We start from the raw sequence: 19,241 nt of genomic DNA on the forward strand, positions 1-19,241 counted from the left end.
AAAAAAGCGGCGGAGCTCCTGGCCAAGGACAATGACCAGATTGACATTGACCACAATCATTGCCAAAGCCATGAAGCAGCATAGCAAGACGGATACATCGCGCAGGTTGGAATCCAACATGGAAGCATGTATGTCTACAACGTAGAAGCAGACTACTGAAAAGTCAAGGGACCACCGCAACGATCAATCGCGCACCGCATCTACTGAGCGCCGGAGAAACATCAGGGAGAACCCAAATCCGATCCCCATACCTTCGGATACTCCTCCTAGGGACAAAGCTAAGGGGGAGGATGTGATGTACTCTGGCAAGGACAAGTACCGGAACCCGTCGCCTCCAAAGAATCTGTACCTGCCTCCGCGCCCTCCCCAACGAAGTCCTGCCGGAAACGCCAGACCCCATAGGCCAGGCGGAATCAATATCCGTGACAACGTTGAACCCAGGATAAGTCGAAACAAAGAGCACGCACTTGAATCTCTGAGAAGCCAGAACGAAGAACGCGCACCTGAGCGCAGGCAACCTCGGCGTGAAGGAGGCAGCTGCCAGGATGGCGAAGGTAGCCACCGCAGCCGGAGCCAGCACCGCTACGAAGGACGTGGAGAGTCTAACAGCAGAAGCAACAGGCCTCGCATGCCCCCGCACGGTTCTCCGTCACCACCTAGTAGGGGAGGTGGAGGCGGAGGTCGGAGGTCACAGTCCCGCTCAGAGTCCCCTGAGCATAGGCGGAGCTCACGTGACGCACAGGAATGCCTGAACGAATACAAGGTCAGCTACATCGGCCCATAGTGTTTTGGAAAGAGAATCCGCGAGAAAAAACGCCGAAAGGCCTGAACCTCAAGATACTTGGAAACTTGAAGCATTATGATGGCAGAGAGAGAGAGGCATGCTACCTATATTGACGACTACTTCAATGCAATCAGCTTTGCCAGAGGGACCCCAAACATGGCCTGTCACATGTTCCAGTTGTACCTTGTTGGTCCGGCCCGGACTTGGCTTAGTGACCTCCCGGAGAACTCCATCTTTTGCTGGTTCGATCTGAAGATAGCCTTCGAGGCACACTTTAGTTGCACTTACAAGAGACCATACACAGCCCTGCAGGTATGTATACAGAAGAAAAACGAAACTTCCCGAGAGTACCTCACTCGGTGGTTAGAAACAAGAAACGATTGCGAGAATGTCGACGAATCAAACAACTATGCTGGCCTTCATAAGAGGTTTGTAGAGAGGATGACTGCTCCGACACAAGTTGACGTGCGAGTACAATGACCAGAAGCCGAACCTGGATAAGATGATCTCCATCGCCAGCACCCACACTGCCGCGGATGTTGACGCAGGCGGAGAACTTCCAGGCACAGTCTTACCCCTGCACCAACAGAGGAAGAACCGTGATGGCAATAACAAGCGAAAAAATCTCCTCGATGACCAAAAGAATGGCGGATCCTACATGGTCGCCATGACGTTCCAACGAGGTGGTCAAGGTGGCGGAAGAGGCCACGGTCGTGGTAGCAGCGGTCGCGGTGGCGGAAGAGGCCACGGTCGCGATGTCATCATATCAGCGGGTGGGATCTGAGGATGACGACGGGAAACTCTGTTGCCTTCAACTGCTTTGCGTTTCTTCTCTCACGTGCAGAGTACTGAGCACGCACATGGCTCAGCGTAGCGCGGGTCGTAATCTAATCAGGAGATCAATGATGACGTGGAAAATGTCTACGCATAGTATTAGAACATCTCTAACGGATCTCTCAAACTACCATAACAAAAGAAAACTTTGATAAGTACGTTGGTGGTGTAGACGTGTCATTAACGCGGCACAAAAAACTGAGGAGCACTGGCGTCAAGGCGGCGAAGCAGCCACGGTCGCTAGCGGGCAGGTCTAAATGTGAAGGGCATGGATGCGACACGGTCGTTTACATGCCCGCGAACAACTTGATCAGATTGGGTTAATTTAGGAGTTCTTTTGTGGTACCCTCAAATGAATTATGGCCATTAATTTCCGTCCATCCAATGGACCAAATCAATCCATACCACGGTTCAAAACTGGAGTGGTATGTTACATACCTCTGCAAATTTTCTCACCTCAGGAAAAAAAATAGAGACGGGCCCGGCCCAACAGAAAGGACCAGCCCGGTAGATTTGTCCAGCCCCAGATATGCCAGTAGTCGATCCGGGCGTCATCTACTGCAATGCTGGGGAGCTCTCACCACCGCCACCGCCGCCGCTCTCTCCTTTCCCCAACTCCGGCGCCACCGTCTCCTTGCCCCCGTCTTCTGTTCCAACACCAGCTCATCCTCGACACGCAGCCACCCCAGCGCATTTCCGACTATGTCATGGACGTCCGTGCGTGTCACCGCGCCAGCCAACGCGCATCCTCTCCTCTCCGGCATCTCGTCTCCCTTGCCGGTCTTCTCCGCTCGCATGTCAACAACGCTAACCTGCTTCCCGTCGGTGTCCCCTAACTCCCTCCGCCATCCCCGCAATACAGTCTCGGCGGCAGCGGCCTTGGCCCTTGGCCTCGCGTAGATCCAAGATCGACGGTGCCGTCCTCGCCGCTCGCCAAGGCGGCCAAGCCGACCTCGCGATTCTGGGAGCGGTGCCTGGCTGTCATCGCGCCGTGCCGCCTGTGTCGTCTCGGCGGAGGTGCGGGAGGTGGTAGGAGGCCGACGAACTCCTTCCATTCAAGGTCAAATGGAAGAAGCCGATGGGAGGCATCGCCTTCTCAACGTCTATGGCTTCCATTGCAAGCTGCAGGTGCGGTTGATTCTTGCTTCATGTATTTTTTTCGATCTTAAATTAGGTGCTCGTTACATGCATCGTCCTCTGTACATTTAGACTTTTGATGAGTTTGATCTGCATACGGACATGCCGGTGAGAGATGAGATGAGGTATCTAAGCAATTGACTCAGCATGCCTATATACAAATATTTTTCTGTTCCATGAGAATTCAGTAGAATGTGAAGTCACAATTTTACGAAGACCAAATCAGAAAAGTTTTCAACGAGAATTACGATTGATTAGCTTTGTCACACAAAGATTGACAACACTATTACAGTTTTTTCTCCAAAGACAGCTACTAATTGAATTAGTTCAGAAGCATCTCTCCAAAAGAGTATGACTGTATGACACAATTAAGTTAACCGAACAAATTGTGGCATTCAGGGATATCGGACAGATTCTCCAACCCATTTAGAAGTACCCCAGATTGTATCTCTTTCATTCATTCAGGTTAGTCGCTAGCAGATCCATGGCATCTTGCTTTCCTTTCAAATTTTGATGCACTTGGTTAGCCATAGACAAAAACTTCCTAACAACACATAATTGACAGTATAAGTGTAGCACCTGGAGAATATCAACGTAGGACATGATATAAATTTGTGTAGTTGGTATATTTGTTTGGTGTTCCAGGAACAAGTAACAATGCTTGAGTGCCATATACATTAGTATATATACTGTAAAATTTGAACTCCTCAAATTAAGTACCTGAAACCCATTTGGAAATAAGCAGGCACAGAAAGGATATGGCTACACAAGATGCCTCGAAATTTAAATAGCTTACAAGCACATTACATCACATGCCCCTTTGTTGAGCGAGATAGTCCTTCATATAAAATGTGCAGAAGATTGCCAAAAAAAAAAAGACAAAGTACTTCCAAAAATAATAAAAACAAAACATCTCAATCTCCATAATAGCATCAAAAGACGAATAGCTCAAGAAATAGGTGCGCCCAACTCAATATGAACTATTCATTTAAAAAACTTACAGTTATCAGGTTATCAATAGTATGAAATGATATCATTCAAGTACACCGGACATATATCTGCAACCCTACTGAAGTCACCAGAGGCATGCCGTCATATCGATATCATATCATGCATGTCCTCCGTCTTGTAGCCTTTTTGTACACTTCCTTATAAAGCTCATGTCTTTTGGTCGGAGCTTCTATTTTACCCACAGAAACAAAGTGCTACATTTTTACTTAAGATGGTTTTTGTTGAACAGTTGAAGAAGCAGGGCAGAACCGTTCGGGAACTGAAAAGGAGGGTTCTGAAGCTTGAGTTCTGCCTCGAAGAATCATGGTCTCATGTCCGAAAACTTCATAGAATAGCGACTTTTATTAACCTCATTTGTGAGACCTATAACAGCTCTATGTCGTTCTGTTACGCAGAGGCTGAGCATTTTTTGTGTGGAAAATGTGCTCAGGGAATAGCAAAGCAACTGGTTAGGGTGGCGATATCTGAATCCGCCAGGAAGAGATAGATAAAGAAGTCACCTACATGCTCCATAATAAGGCCTTGCATAAGAACACATAGATTATTTCTCCTTTTCAAGCTATATAGTGCCCATTTCTCATCTCCAGAGGACATTGAATCACCGCCAGCTCCACTCTCCCCTACAGAGAAGCGCACGCAGGAGTACAATCTGCTTCTACATGTGAACGAGGTGATCGACCGCGGCCCTTTGATGATGGAGGGCACTGATTTCTACCTTGACGAGGATGAAGACGTGAGCTGCAAGCACAAGTTTGAGACCTGGCGGGCAAGATCGACGGCACAGGTCCTGGTGTTTATGGCGAGGCATGATTGGAGTTTGCTATGATCATCTTATATCCAGTGTTTAATTCAGTTTCTTAGGGTTGGTAGTAGTTGTTTTTAATCCAGTTTGGTACTACGTGTATTTAATTCAGATTGTCATTTGGTTTGATTCTAGTTATCTTGTTTGATTCAGAATTTTTGTTATTCAGTAAACAAATTTTGTTGTTTTGCTTATTGCCAGCAGCAGCATCTGTATTTAGCTTCATAGTTTAAAGAAAAGCAAGACTACACATTTTCATTTGCTAGTATATATCCACGCTAGAGGATATCCAAAAGAAAAAGGAGATACCTGAGTATCTCAAATAGCCAACCCCAGCTTTCGTCTCAACTCTGATGCTCATGTGCCCACTAGAGATAAAGTGACAGGGTGATGGCCGGCGTTGTTTACATTGTGCCCAAAGAAATGGAAGAATCCACCTCTCAAAAGTAGTGAATTCGAAATATATACATTCATCTAATCATGAATCATTGCGATGCTCAGTCCATTCGATCAATGATCAAAACCGACAGAGACGCTTCAGTGTGTACACACGCAGCTACTTAGTCATTCAGCAGGGTAACACTGCAGTGACTGAACTGAAGAACATATTCATTTGGTTGACAAAACTGAGTAACTAAATCTAGTTCATGTAATAAAAGCATCTAATGGTCGCACTGACGGGGTTGCGGTCAACGCCAATGTCCCTGCAATCACCTTCTGTCAGGCTCCAGCGGTGCACCACCAGAAGCGATATCTTCTGCTCCTACAAATCAGGAGAACGTTTCAAATTTCAGTTTCATATGTTTATAGATTATCTACCATCGATCTGCTGCAAATTATCAAATAACCTGCACATGTGCAAATGTGACTCTTGCCCCGTTATCCACCCTGACCTGATCTTCAATTAGTGAGTACGGTACTTACAACATAAAACTATTTTTTAAGGTACCTCTTCAAATTTTAAGCACACGACATGACATTACCTTCAGATTTATTTAGACAACTCAGATGCTATTTAGATATAATCAACCGATCTGGCAACGTGAAAATCCATGTCACACCATCGAAGACCATGCGGTTTCGCGTCTTCCAGGTGATCCAGAGAAGGAGAGTGGCCGCAGTCATACGGAGCGTGAGCGGCCAGCCCAAGTGGGCATCAGAGAAGGCATCCACCACATCCTCCACCGTGCGGTGTGACCCAACCCGGGGATCCGCAGATGCACACCTCCAGATTCGGAGTAGACGTGCGCAGTTGACAAACAGGTGATCCACATCTTCCGCAACACCGGGGCAGAATGGGCAATCCGACGACTGCAGGATGCCCAGCCGGCGCAAGCGTGCCCTGGTTCGCGTCGTGCGATGCCTTAGGATCCAGATGAAGATCTTGACCCGGACCGGCACAAAAGTGTCCCAGTTCAGGTCGTGGAGAGGTGGGCCGCAGCCCGAGCTGTGAAGAAGGCTGTACGCATCGCTTGTCTTGAAACCCGTGGGAGCGCCCCCAACGATCGCACGTCTGTCCGGCACAGGCGTGGGACGATGGCGCGCGAGGGCGTCTTCCAGCATGGCAAAGTCCGCCGCGGCGGCGGGAGAAACGCGATCGCGCCGGGCAAGGGCGGCGACACCCATGCGCGTACCGGCGGCAACCGTCGCATCCGCATCCAGGCAGTGGGAGAACGCAGAGGGGAGCGCGGCATGGAGTGGGCCCGCAGAGGTCCAGTTATCCATCCAAAAGGAGGTCATGCTACCATCCCCTACCCTCACAGAGGTGATCGACCTAAGGAGAGGTATGAGATCCGCGAAGCTTCTCCAAAGAGGTGTCGCGGAATGCGGGTCCCCTCGCAAGTACCATTGCCGGATCCACACAGTCCATGGATTGTCCTCGCCCGTGAGCAGTCGATAGACATTCTTGAGCAGCAGACATGTGTTCTGCGTCCCAAGATCAATCAAGCCCAAGCCACCCTCAGAACGGAGCCGGCAAGCGGTTTCCCACGACACCAAGCAATCTCCACCGGAGCAGGTGGCAGACGCTTTCCAGAACATGGAGCGACGAGGCCTGTCCATCCGAACGAGCGTGCCCTTCGGGATGGGCAGGGCTGACATGGCAAATGACGGCAGCGCAGAGAGCACGGCGGTGGTGAGTGTCAGCCGACTGCCAGGATCAAGAGTGCGTAGCCGCCAGCTAGGGATACGCGCCACAATTTTCTCAGCGAGGAAGTCCAGCGCGTTGGCGGGTAGCTTGCTGTCTGACAGTGGCAAGCCCAGATATGTCTGGGGGAACGTCGAGATGGAGCACCCGAGAGTCGCCGCAAGAGAAGCAGCATCATCGGGGGGCACACAGATGGGCACAAACGTGCTCTTGTGGTAGTTGATAGTGAGCCCGGTCGCGGCGGAGAAGGTGTCCAGTGCCGTCTTGAGCAGCGACACCTCGGACGGAGTCGCTCGCACAAGGATCAGAGTGTCGTCGGCATACTGGATCACGGGGCAGGGGAGGTCGTCGACGAGGGGGTGGAGCAAGCCGAAGCCGGTAGTGATAAGCTGTCGTAGGAGCCCGGCCACGATCAGGTAAAGGTAGGGTGACAGCGGGTCACCCTGACGCAGGCCATTCTTGCACTCCATCCATCTCCCCGGGACACCGTTGAGAAGAACGGCAGCCCTCCCTGAAGTCAAGAGCTCGCGAATCCAGGAGCGGAACAACGAACCGAAGCCGCGAGCCTCAAGGATAGCATCGAGGGAGCCCCAGTTCACGGAGTCGAACGCCTTCTTAAAGTCCAGCTTGAGGGCGATGGTGGGGGCATCACGGAGGCGACAACACTGCGCGAGCTCTGCAGCATACAAGAAGTTGTCGGTAATGCAACGTCCAGCAATGAAGCCAGATTGCTCAAAGGCGACAAGCTGCTCGATGAACTGCTGGAGCCGCGTCGTAAGCATGCGGGTGATGATCTTCATGACGCAGTTCTGAAGGGAGATGGGGCGAAAACCATCCGCAGTGACCACCTCCGCGGTCTTGGGGAGGAGCGCAATAAAAGCCTGGTTGACGCCGGAGAGGTGGGCGCCGCCGCTGTGGAATTCCATAACAAAGCTCAGAAGGTCGTCCTTCACCACAGGCCAGAAGGCCTTGAAGAACGCTGGACCAAAGCCGTCAGGCCCAGGGCTGCTGTCGGAGCGCATCGACCAGAGGGCTTTCTTCAGTTCCTCCTCGGAAAAAGGAAGCTCGAGAGAGGACAACCCAGCAATCGGGGGCAGTAGCGCCGCAAGGTTAGGATCCCAAACAACAGGTGACGTTGTCCCGAGAAGCGCCGAGTAGAATGCATGTAGTACCCGCTCTTTATCATCGTGGTTCGTCACGGGGTGACCGTCGGAATGAAGGACCTTTATTTGGTTCCGCCGCAACCGCGCAGAGGCATTCGCGTGGAACACAAAGGACCAGTAAAATAGCATCTTGAGTTTAACAAAATATTTAATGCTACCCAAAAAAACGAGATGTTAGCCTATGGTATTACCAAGTATTAATAAGAAATAAGGCTTTACACAATAATAATAATAATAATAATAATAATAATAATAATCAAATTATGTGATGACAACGAATCAACTGCATGAATCTTGTGATGATTTACCGTTTCTCTGCAATTTATCTAAACGCACTTGCTATCCTGGTTTGTTCTTCACATCACCAAAGGAGAAAAATTCAGGAAAAAAAGAAGAATGGATGATAGCCCACGTCAATTTTAAAGATGGATGATAGCCAGAGCAGTTAGCAAAGGAAAAAAAAAAAATGAAACCGTGTCTAGGAGGAACTAGACACTTTTTGATATAGTAGAAGCGGGACTTGGCGTGACAATTCCGAAATTCGTCCCTGACAGGAATCGAACTCCGGTCGTTGGGGTGCGCCACTGCAACCCCAACCACTAGGCTAAGCCCACGTCGAACTTCAGAATATGCTCATAGTGGTTCATCATTCCATCAAATGAAAATCACAAAAATAAGAAAGCAAAGCAGAACCATATTCATTGAGCTGGCGGATTAGAGCAGAGGGTATGGATTATTTACTTCAGATCAACAAGAAATAGAGCAATATGCTACCTAGACTCGGCGTCCCTCGATGTTGCGGCGGGATCGACCTGGTGCTGGCCATGCAGGACCGGGCTGACCCGGTGGTGGTGCCGGTCGCCCTCGATGAATGACGACAGGGATTCGATGGCGGCGGCGGTGGTCGCCCTCGATGCAGGATGACGACAAGTCCATGGCGGCAGCGGTGGTCGCCCTTGATGCAGGACGATGGGGAGTCTACGGCGGCTGTCGCCCTGGATGGACACCGGTGAGTCGATGGCGGCGCCAGCGGTCGCCTTCCATGCAGGAGGCCGGGGTATCGATGGCGGCGTGGTCGCCCTCTATGCAGGTTGAGAGGATGTCAATGTCGACGGCGGCGATTGTCATGTACGGCGCCATGTGCTGGGCTAATTGTTGGGCCGGTTGGAGTAGTTTATTTTTTTAATACCAACCCTATTGATTGGCTGCCGGACCTAATCTAAATCGGTTAATCGTGACCATTGCTGAAATCATACCTCTCCCCTCCCTAGAAGTGGTAAAAGGTACTGTAAAAGAAGCCTAATTTAGTTATCTATTTTTTTTATCCGTACAAATGCAAACGGACACATATACTCCATTCCGATCAGTAGTAAACTAATCCTAACCAGCATGTGGCAGCATAGGGTTTGTTCTTTCATTTGAAATAACCAAAACGTATCCTAACCCATATGAGAACACGTCGAACACAAATTTAACCTCTGCATTACTGATTCTTCTATGGACAGAGATTTGGTGCTCGTGGGCACCAGTGCTTCTGCTAATTTAGAAAAAATAAAAATCACATTTATGTGTTTCAAAAAATTTAGAAAAAAATCATAGTGTAGCCAATGAATTGTTCCATAAACATGCAAAATTTCAATTTCAAATACAAAAAATTATGGACTACACAAAAATAACAAACGTGTTGATCTAGGTATGCATATTTTAAATATCCAAATTTCAACAGATTTTTTCTTTCTTGTGTAGTCTACAATATAAAGAATTTCATATTAAAATTTTACACGCTTGTAGGTTACATCATTTATTATGTCTAGATTTATTTTCAGATTTTTTTGAAATAAATATGTATGATTTTCAAAAAAAAAATTAAACAGCAGGAGCACTGGTGCCCATGAGGCAAAGACACTTTTCGTTCTTCCATGCCATTCAATCGTATGGTTTCTTAAAAAAAAAAAAGCAAACTCCGTACCATCGACTGGCATCTCACTATACTCCAACCCTCCAAAAGATGATCATGAAACAGGCAAGGTCTCGCGCCAAAATCAGGTGAACCTGGCCGGGATAAGGGAGCTGTCCATGTTCATCGAACTGCATGTTTCGGCCCTTCAGCTTACGAGGAGTCACGAGTGTCATGATATATCATTTATCAACAGTACTGCAATTGCCATCGTCTTCAAAGACCATGTTCTGTACTTACCTTATCATTCATCAACGGGATAAGGTCTTAATTTTGATTTGTTCTGGTTAGGCTGTACAGTCCCATGGTTCCACGCTGAATGAACCACGCCGAGATCGTGGGAGCGTTCAGTTTCAGGGAACCACATGTGTTCCCTACAGTTCTTGCCGAAGCACTGCCATGTTTATTTCTAATGGGAAGCAGTACTGACTATTGATTTAGGCCAGCTGATGTTTGATTCGTTGGGTTCATTTTGTATTCTAAAAACAACATACAAGTACATGTACATTAGCCTTAGGAATACAAAATAGCATAGAAATATTAGAGTCGTGGCACGTTTTGCCAATATTTCAACGTTGACTTAGCAATCCCATGGCTATGCTGAAATTGCAGCGATGACTAAGAGGAGGATCATGGACAGAGTATGCAACAGGCGAACAGCTGCTCTCCTTTGTTCCCCCAAGCGTAAGTGAAATCATTTTTTTTCTTTTTAGGGCAAGTAAAATCAAATCATGTGTGGTAGAATACTAGTATATACTCCGTCCGACGCATAAAAGTCATATTAGATTTGTTTAAATTTGTCCAACTAGATATATTTACCATGCATTTTGCCACATGAGAGGTACCAGTGCAGCAGTACCATCTGACAAAGCCTTAAGCCCAAGACCAAATTGAACGCGTCAATGGGCTCTGGGGCCTGAATCCAACGCTTGGCAAGTAAAGAGAAAGGCAGATAATGACCCCAAGTGATTCTGAACCAAAGTCCGTTAGCATTGCCAAAATGATGGCTAGCTAAAAAAAGAAGTGTACCTCCATTCCTAACAGAACCACCGGCGCCTCCAAAACCTAGCGCAGCCTCCACCTTCGTCTTGCCCATAGATCGGTTCCCCTCCTGATCTGTGTTTGTAGTTTTTAATAAAAGTAGTAGTTTTTAGGAATTTAGTAGTTATCTTCTTTTTTGCACCCGCCTTAATGAAGATGACATCGCCTATAATAAGTGATCTTCGGATTTTCTTTTGACAACGAGATGTCCTTCTTAACGTCAATGGTCGGTTGGACGATTACACTTTTCTAGGTACGAGTCTTCAAATCCTGCTTCGCTGGATCTATTTTGGAGACCTTGAGAATTTAAATACCTCAAAGATTTTCTTTTAAAACTTTATTTTCAATAGATGGCTCAAGTATTTGCTACTTTCAATACAAGTGCTATTGATTTAAGAAAAAAATGATGGCTAACTAGTTGCACGGCACAAGACGCGATAAACGCAAAAAAAAAAAAATGTGATAAACGCATGCAAAAAACGATCGGCGGGTTTTGTTTCGTTGGTCAAATCTCGCGGATCATTTATCACCGGCCGGTGACTTGTGCCAAGTCGGTGGCTGGGAACGACAAGAAAACTAATGCTCGGAATTGTTTTGCTTTTCAAGCACTCGCGCGGTTCTGGGTTGGTCGTAATCTAATCAGGGTACGTATCAGTGATCATGGACCTGGAAGATCCGATTTATAGCTACTCTAGCACATATATCTCGTGCTGCGGCTGTGATGTCCATGGTGGTAGGATAGAAGAACCAGTGGAACAGTACACAGGGCCTGTTTTATCTGGATGGTTGGGAGATGATGAGAGCTACCGTAGTTTTTCTGTCGTTCCAAAGACACTGGACAAGTGAACCTACGCTACACTAGAGACGACACCCCGCATGGCGAAACAAAAGAACAGTGAACCAATCTTGTTTGCACCGTGAGGATAAGCTGCTTACTCTGCTCGACCTGATCGAGACATTTCCTTATAATCATCTAGTAACAAGTCGGCAAAACTATACGGCACGCACGTACTAACTGACGCATGCGTGCGGCGAGCAAATTAGGGATGGAATTCCGTCACGGATGAGATGAGACATGATCCGGCGTGGGCGACTTCCCCGGCCGTGCCGTGCTTGCTCATCGCGAGAAGCGGTACACACGGCCGAGCACGTGGCGGCGCCGCCGATCGATCGAGCACGCGCAGCGACAGGCGTGGCAGCTCAGCTGGCGAGGATAAGGGCTGGCTGTCGGGCGACGACGCTGCGCCCACGACCACGATGCGTGCACGCAGAGGCACAAGATAAGGCAGGAACGTACCTACGGCCTTTGGCACGTCCGAGGAGCCAGTTCTGGACTCTGGAACGAGAGTCTAATCTGTGAGACCGTGACCTTTGAAAGCTACGTAGAGCTGCTATCGATCTATCCGTGTTACTGTACCACTGCATTCGTGCTTGTGCATGGGATGGGATGGAAGTGGAACGATCATGGCAACTCTCGCGCGCCCTGCTGCTCGACCGTGTGGAATTGAATTAATTTTTCCCTCCTTAATTGTCAACGCTAATCTGGCCAAGTATGTTTAGTAGTAGCTGCCTGCATGCGTGCTCCCTCTATCCGTGGAACCTCTGTGTATCTTCACCTTTTGCCTTAAGTTTCGAAATTTTGTAGGAACATAGGCTTGGGTCCATTTTTACAGAAGAACCTCTAAGAAATAGGAAATTACAACAATGTCCAGAAATTTTGCACTCGCCACCACCAAAGGTATCGCAGAAACACGATCAAGTACATAGCCGCCGTCGATGAAGATAGGCTTCCAGAAACGGCAATTCCTGGTTCTGCTGGGCACAACACCACTTGGGGAAGATCGGACTTGAACACACACACACATACACACACCGAAGGCAGGAAAGATCCTCCGAATGAGGACGAACAACCTCAAGCAGACGAGCTCGAGGGTAGCAGGTCCATCCCCATGGCCGAAGATAGGGGCGGCAAACATGCGGCATCACTTGGAAGCACCTGCAGGTGCTGCGGACTCCGCCGACTCCAAGCACATCCTCAGGTCGGTTACATGTTCGACTATCCCTATATGCAATTGTACTTGTGTTCCACGCTAGGTTCATGGGCTTCGATTGCTTATCGCGCCATGGGCTTCGTGGGCCTTCGGTTGGACCTCACCCTAGTATGGCAATAGGGGGTACCTGAAAAGGTATGCTCACATCACTAGCCCCCGAGTGTCTAGTGGAGTCGTAGACTCACGTAGAGACTTAGTAGTCAAAAACCAAACCGACACCTTGTAGAGGCCATCGAGCCTCTCTTCTCCTTGCTCCCGCAGCCACGGCCAACCAGAAAGACAAGAGTTGCCCCATCACCAATGATGTAGAAACACATAGTAGGGACTTGCACCACAGCCTTATTCGGGGATTGGAACTCCACTTGTCCACCGTCATTGGCTCTGACAGAGGGAGCTCCATGAAAAGAGCTTGCAGGAAAAGCCAACACCAAATTAAATCTGGCCAGCGAGATCTATGGTTATTCTCCGAGCATGAGGCCAAACTATGGAATATAGCCAAACCCTAGCCCAAGAATACACACACACACACACACACACACACACAAGTGGAAGCGTTTTGAAGGGCAATGCTAATGGCAAAAGTATGCACAAGCAAGTGCCTAACAAGAGACATGTTGGGTAGACCCATATCGAGAAGCCCCGACTTAATGCCTTGCGCCAGAGAGGCGGAGGAAGGAGAAAAAGATAAATATAGAGGCAGAGGCATGGTGCCATGAAAGAAAGAAGGATGAAACACACAACGAGGAGAACACAAGATATTTAAGTAGCACGACTAGCATCCTAGATGATTGTAAAACGAGCCACGCAACTATGGCGCAACAAGAAAGAAATAATGTATCTGTGCGAAATTATTAGGGCACTAACAACCACGTGCCACCGCTACTGCAAATTTGTTGGCAAAGAAAAACTAGATAATCAGGTTTAGCCTATTAATTAGGTTAAATCTAATATTTCACCTAATAGTTGTTGCGGTTATAAGCATCGGCGGAGGTTGGGGGGCATCCCCCCCAAACAAATTTTTCCAAGCTCCGTCACCGGTTAAAAGAAAATATCATATGATGCACAATCAAGGTGGATAGAATTACCGTGATTCTCCCCATATTTGATTGGATATTCATGAAGTCGCTAGAGAACCTGTTAGTGACGTCTCCACAATCAAGCGCATGCTTCAGTTCAGATGTCGTCACTCTCTCGCAATATCAGTGGTGTCCGTTCGCGATGTTTGACGGAATATTCCTGGAGGAGGAGGCCCAACTCGCAGAGCCTATCCGTTGCTCCGAGCGTGACACCAAGCGCACACCACGCAACAACCTCTATAGGAGGCTCTCAGGATGAGTTTATCCACCCCTAGTCCATCAAGACTGCCGGTCACAAAGTAGATCGACCTCCTATAGTCCTATACATTGACGACCACGACAATAGTTGGGAGTAGCAGCGTCCTTCTGCCACCACATCTTGCTTCGGTGGCACCGGGGAACTATGTACACCTATCCCAGTGCCACCTTATTATCTACTTTAGTTCATCTAGTTATAATTTGTGTTGACCTATGTTTTAATATATGTAATGTTTAACTTGTCATGTCATGTCGTATATATGTTTCTAAACCATGTTGAATTTGTGTTTAATCTATGTGTTATTTTTAACAATATGTGTGCATGTCTTGTATGAAATGTGCCCATAGGTGTGATCAAAAGTAGCGGGAGACACATTTTTCAGCGCTAAAATATGGGTTTTTGCATATCTTTTCTGGCAGATCACATCACATTTTTATGATAAAGGAATGTGACACTTATTTTTTAAACGGATGGTGTACTAATATCAGGAAGATGTCAATTAACACCAGCCTCTTGGGTGCTTTCGAGCGGCACCTGGGGCGTTAGCCTCGTCCTCTTCCTACATCAAGTGCTCCGGTGGTTGGAGATCGAGGTGGCCAGAGGATCCAAGGCTATTGTTCCCCCAAATGAGCTCGATTTGTGGCCATATCTGCACGATTTTGCCTCTCCTTTCCATGCCTCTGCAGATCTTCGTGGGGAAAACGGTGGAGTTGGTGGAGAAGAGACTAATACTGCGACCTGGAGTTCATCGTCGGCGTCGCATTGTCGGCCTAGGGTCGCTATTCCGCCGATTCAGATAGCCTAAAGGCGGCTACTCCGAAGCAGCGCCAACGCTTCTTCAACCTCCTGGCCGGCGTGCCTAGAAGGAGGCCCTCCTGCAGCTTCAACGCGGCATACCTCGTCGACTCCGTTCCAAGTGGCCTAGTCCCCGACAACGAAGAAGATTGCTGTGTTTTGAAGCCGAGATTCATGCTCGGTGGAGAAGGGCCTGCTGGAGTTTTACTTTTCAGATCTAGGGTCCTTATTGCATATTTTGGGGACTTGACTGTAATTTTTCTTTTTTCTTTGTGGTCCTCTAGCCAATCTGTAAGCCCACCGACGTTTATTGATGCAGTGTCTCCGGGTTCTTTAGGGGCCTTCTTTGTTACTACCTCCATTTCAAGGAATAAGACGTCCTCTTTTTACGTGCTTTTTGTTTGATCAAAAAATACTTTAAATATATAAAGATTGTTTGTATGAAATTAGCATCATTAGAAAGTGCTTTTTAGTACGAATCCAACGGTGCTAATTACATATAATAAAATGAAAATTTTATTGCTCAATTTTTATGGTCAAAGTTTGTCTTAAAATACGCGTGCGTCTTATTCCTTGAAACGGAGGTAGTAGAAAATAAAAACGTTGTGCTTACCTCATTTTCTTAGTATAAGTTTTTTCGCGTGGATGTTTCCTAATCATCATATCTATCTTCTCAAAGAACCCACGAGGTGTCCTAATTAAGCATGTTTTTATTGCACCGGACATCGATGGGAAGATGAGACAGCGACGTCTGCGAAGCAAGACTGTCACGTAATCGAATTTCGCACGAGCTCGAGCCGCTTTGCCAATTGTCAAACCCACACATGTATCCGTAGGGGTACATGTACATTCCTTTTTGGCACGTCGGGCCCATGTATGTATGTAGTACGTATGACGACGCATCGCATCCGGATGTACCCGCGGAAAACGAGGGAAATTAAAGATGAAAAGGATACGGATCATCATGATTCATCAAGAATAAAATCCGTCGCGCGAAAGAAAAAGAAGACGCTTGATCCATGGGATTGGGGGATGCGCAGGCAGCAACATTCTCCGGCACTCCTCCGCTCGCTTTTCCCACGGCGGCGCCGAGTCGAGTTGTCGCCGCGTCAGAGGCCTCTTGCTTCCATGATTCGATTCCAATCCGATCCTCCGCCGCGGAGAATGGCTGCAAAGCGATGGGTCCCTTCCCAATCCCAATCACGGAGCATAGCTGCAGGTTGCAGCGGCTCACAGTACTGTTGCGTTGCCGACAGTAACAGGTGCTGACCAATCCGTCATGTCCACAGCTTCCTTATTTTCCGTCCAAATCTGAGATAAGTATTTTTAGAGCCGCACGGCGTACCAAAGCTTCTCGGTAAAAAATGTCCATAGTAGCTAGCAGGAGCTACGGGAGCGTGCGCCACGAGCAGCGAAGCTTGGCGCGTCCCTCTTGGTTTTCTCGGTCGGACGAGGACGTCGTTTACAATCCATAATTAACGCGCGCGAGTCTTTGTTTTTATGCGTCATCTTCTTTCGTCATTCCTCGCCCAATGGGAGCTCGATCTCGATCCAGGGGCGGAAGGAGGAAGCTTCTCTTCTCGTACCCGCCCGCGCGCTGACTTGTGCAGATCATCGGGATATGCTCTCCGATTCCGATATGGAGTACCTACTTAACCATTCGCCTAATCCATCTTCTTGTTTATTCGTGGACACAGCAACACGTGCGCGCGTTGCGAACGAGCTAACCGAAACCCGTTGAACAACGCGAGAGTAGAAACACAGTCACCCACGAACGGACCCACCCACCGTATGTGTATATGCATCTTTGCCTGCCTGCGACCATTACTAGAGTGTACATGTTGATGAATTATCTATTAGCTCGCTCAGAGCATATCCTGAAAAACGTTTTTGAGAGACACCAAAGCATATCCTCAGAACCCGGTCGCAAGAGGGTAAGAGAGGAAAGGATCCGAGGGACACATGCAAACAAGGTCCACTGATTAAGTACTACCGCTAACTAATACTCGCTTCGTTGTTCGTTCCAATGAATAAAACGTATACATTTAGTTATAAATCAAAATACTGTAAGTATGACCAGTATTGTAGACAAAATTGTTAATATTTATACACGATACCAAATAAATATTAGTATCTTCATCATATATTTGTTTCATGTTGTACATATTTATATTTTATTATTTATATCTAATCAAACTTCAAAATCTTTAACTTCTGACTACAAGTCTTATTCGTCGGCATGAAACACGCAACGGGTTAAGGAGCGGCGGATGACGTGCCGGTGGCAGCTAAGCGGTGGGGGGAGTTTCACCCCAGCGGTTGCAATTTCCCGCGCGTGGCTTTGGCCTTTTGGGAGTGAGCAAATTGATTAGTATATTAGGAAGAGTGAGGGTCCTTTTCTCTCTCAATTTTTTTTAAAAGAATTAAAATTTATTTTAGAATTCTACTGGAGCCTATTTTCTAACTGTTTTTGAAAGTGGTGGCAATCTTTAAAAATTATGAGTGAGTTTATCCACGCAAATTATCTAAGAAACAGCCATTGTTTGGTGGCTCAGAGCATATCCAAGTGCGAGACCAAAGCATATACTCAAAATCGACCACACAATATGCACGTAGAGGCGGGCAAAATACCAAACCGTGGGAAACAGGTTGAAACCACATTTTCCTTCACATTTTCAATCTCCACTCCCGAATTAGTAAATAAGAAATAAACTAAGCCTAAACCGCTCAAACCGTCAAACCATGTTTGTACTACTCCCAAAAACTGGCTCATGGGGGTATACAAAGTCTTCTTTTTTAAAGAAAGCTTTGGTGGCCTAGCAGAAAATGTACTTCCACTGATTAAATACTACTGCTCTATCCGGCTTTAATTAAATACTTACTATTGCATATTTAGATAAATAAACTACATGTTGAAGTGTGTCTGCTTTTGTCAAACTGCGATAAGCACGTATAGCTGGAGAGTAGTGTGCTTGCGTTTTGATCTTCCGGTGGGCAGGTTGGCTTTGTGGTGAGTGACTAGGTCAGGTGCATGCTGACCAATCAACTCAGCTGAAAGATTTCCATTCCGTTATTCCGTAGCGATCGAGAACGTAGGTAGCTTGGCAGTGACCAGTTGAAGCACATGTTCTATTTGCACATGCATGCGGTGGGACACTGGAACAGTAGCGGGTGCCGAAGCTGGAAGCCTGGAACGCAAACGCTCCGCTGCCGGTTGCGTGGCCGAGGCTGCGAATCTTGTCGCCGTTGGTTTTCTCGGTTGGACGAGGACGTCGTCGGGAGTACTAGGATCGATCGGTTCTAGGACACCAGCTAGCAAGCTGACTTGGGCAGATTGGGATATGCTTTCCTATTCCGATGTGGAGTACCTACCGTTTATGTAGGTGACGCATGCTGTATTGCTGTATATCGATAATCTTTCCGCTCAGAGCGTATCCTCAAAACCTTTTTCTTTTTCTTTTCTTTTAGCAACAAAGCATATCCTCGAACCGGTACGTGCAACGAAACAACCAAGAGGCAGGAGAAGCCACAAAACCCATCTAGTCTTTCGTCCTCCTAGTTGGTAATACCGCTGGTGCGTTCTGAATCTGGTGGTCTTAGGGACTTGGAGGTGTGGCGGACCACGGTTCCTCGCCGGCGCGAAGTTTCCGTTCTTAATTTAGTTTACTTTTCAGGCTCTTTTTGAGATGGTGAGGCGGCGGCTATATCCTGAAGTCATAATAAGGTCCTCCCCATCCTATCCTCGCTCCGGTAGTGCATCTAGCGCCGACGGAGGGCTCGTGGAGTTGTGTGCCCGTCGGATTTCCTGTGATCCGGTCGGTTTTCGTGTTTGGTGGTGTGGTTTCATGTAAGTCTATTCCGATCTACAGTTGTTACCATTGGAGGGTTGCTGCTCTGGTGCGATGGTCCTTTGGGACCTTGGCACGAGGACTTCCCGTCTGTCTACTACAACAAGATCTACTACGTCAAGCTTTGCCTGGCTCTGGCAATGGAAGGGCGAGGACAGCGGCGCGCCTTCGACTCGTGCTAGTGTATGTAGTCGTCGCTAGGTAGTCCGAGTACCAATTTGTAATTTTCTTTACTTTTTAGGCTATTTGTATTATTGTTAATGATTATTAATAGATTGGTGGATTTATCGTGAAAAATAAAGCATATCCTCCAAACTAACCACAAGAGGGTTAAGAG

At 47.5% G+C, this 19,241-nt stretch overlaps 1 long non-coding RNA gene across 1 annotated transcript; it reads left to right on the forward strand.

Annotated features, from left to right (window-relative positions):
• Positions 1–2,090: 2,090 nt before the first annotated feature.
• Positions 2,091–4,760, forward strand: LOC127302780 (uncharacterized). The gene is made up of 2 exons (XR_007853101.2): positions 2,091–2,746; positions 3,996–4,760. It is a non-coding gene; the product is annotated as an uncharacterized lncRNA (long non-coding RNA).
• The last annotated feature ends 14,481 nt before the right edge of the window (positions 4,761–19,241 follow it).

Source organism: Lolium perenne, chromosome 5 (genome assembly GCF_019359855.2).
Source record: "Lolium perenne isolate Kyuss_39 chromosome 5, Kyuss_2.0, whole genome shotgun sequence".
In the NCBI taxonomy this organism is placed as follows: Eukaryota; Viridiplantae; Streptophyta; class Magnoliopsida; order Poales; family Poaceae; genus Lolium; species Lolium perenne.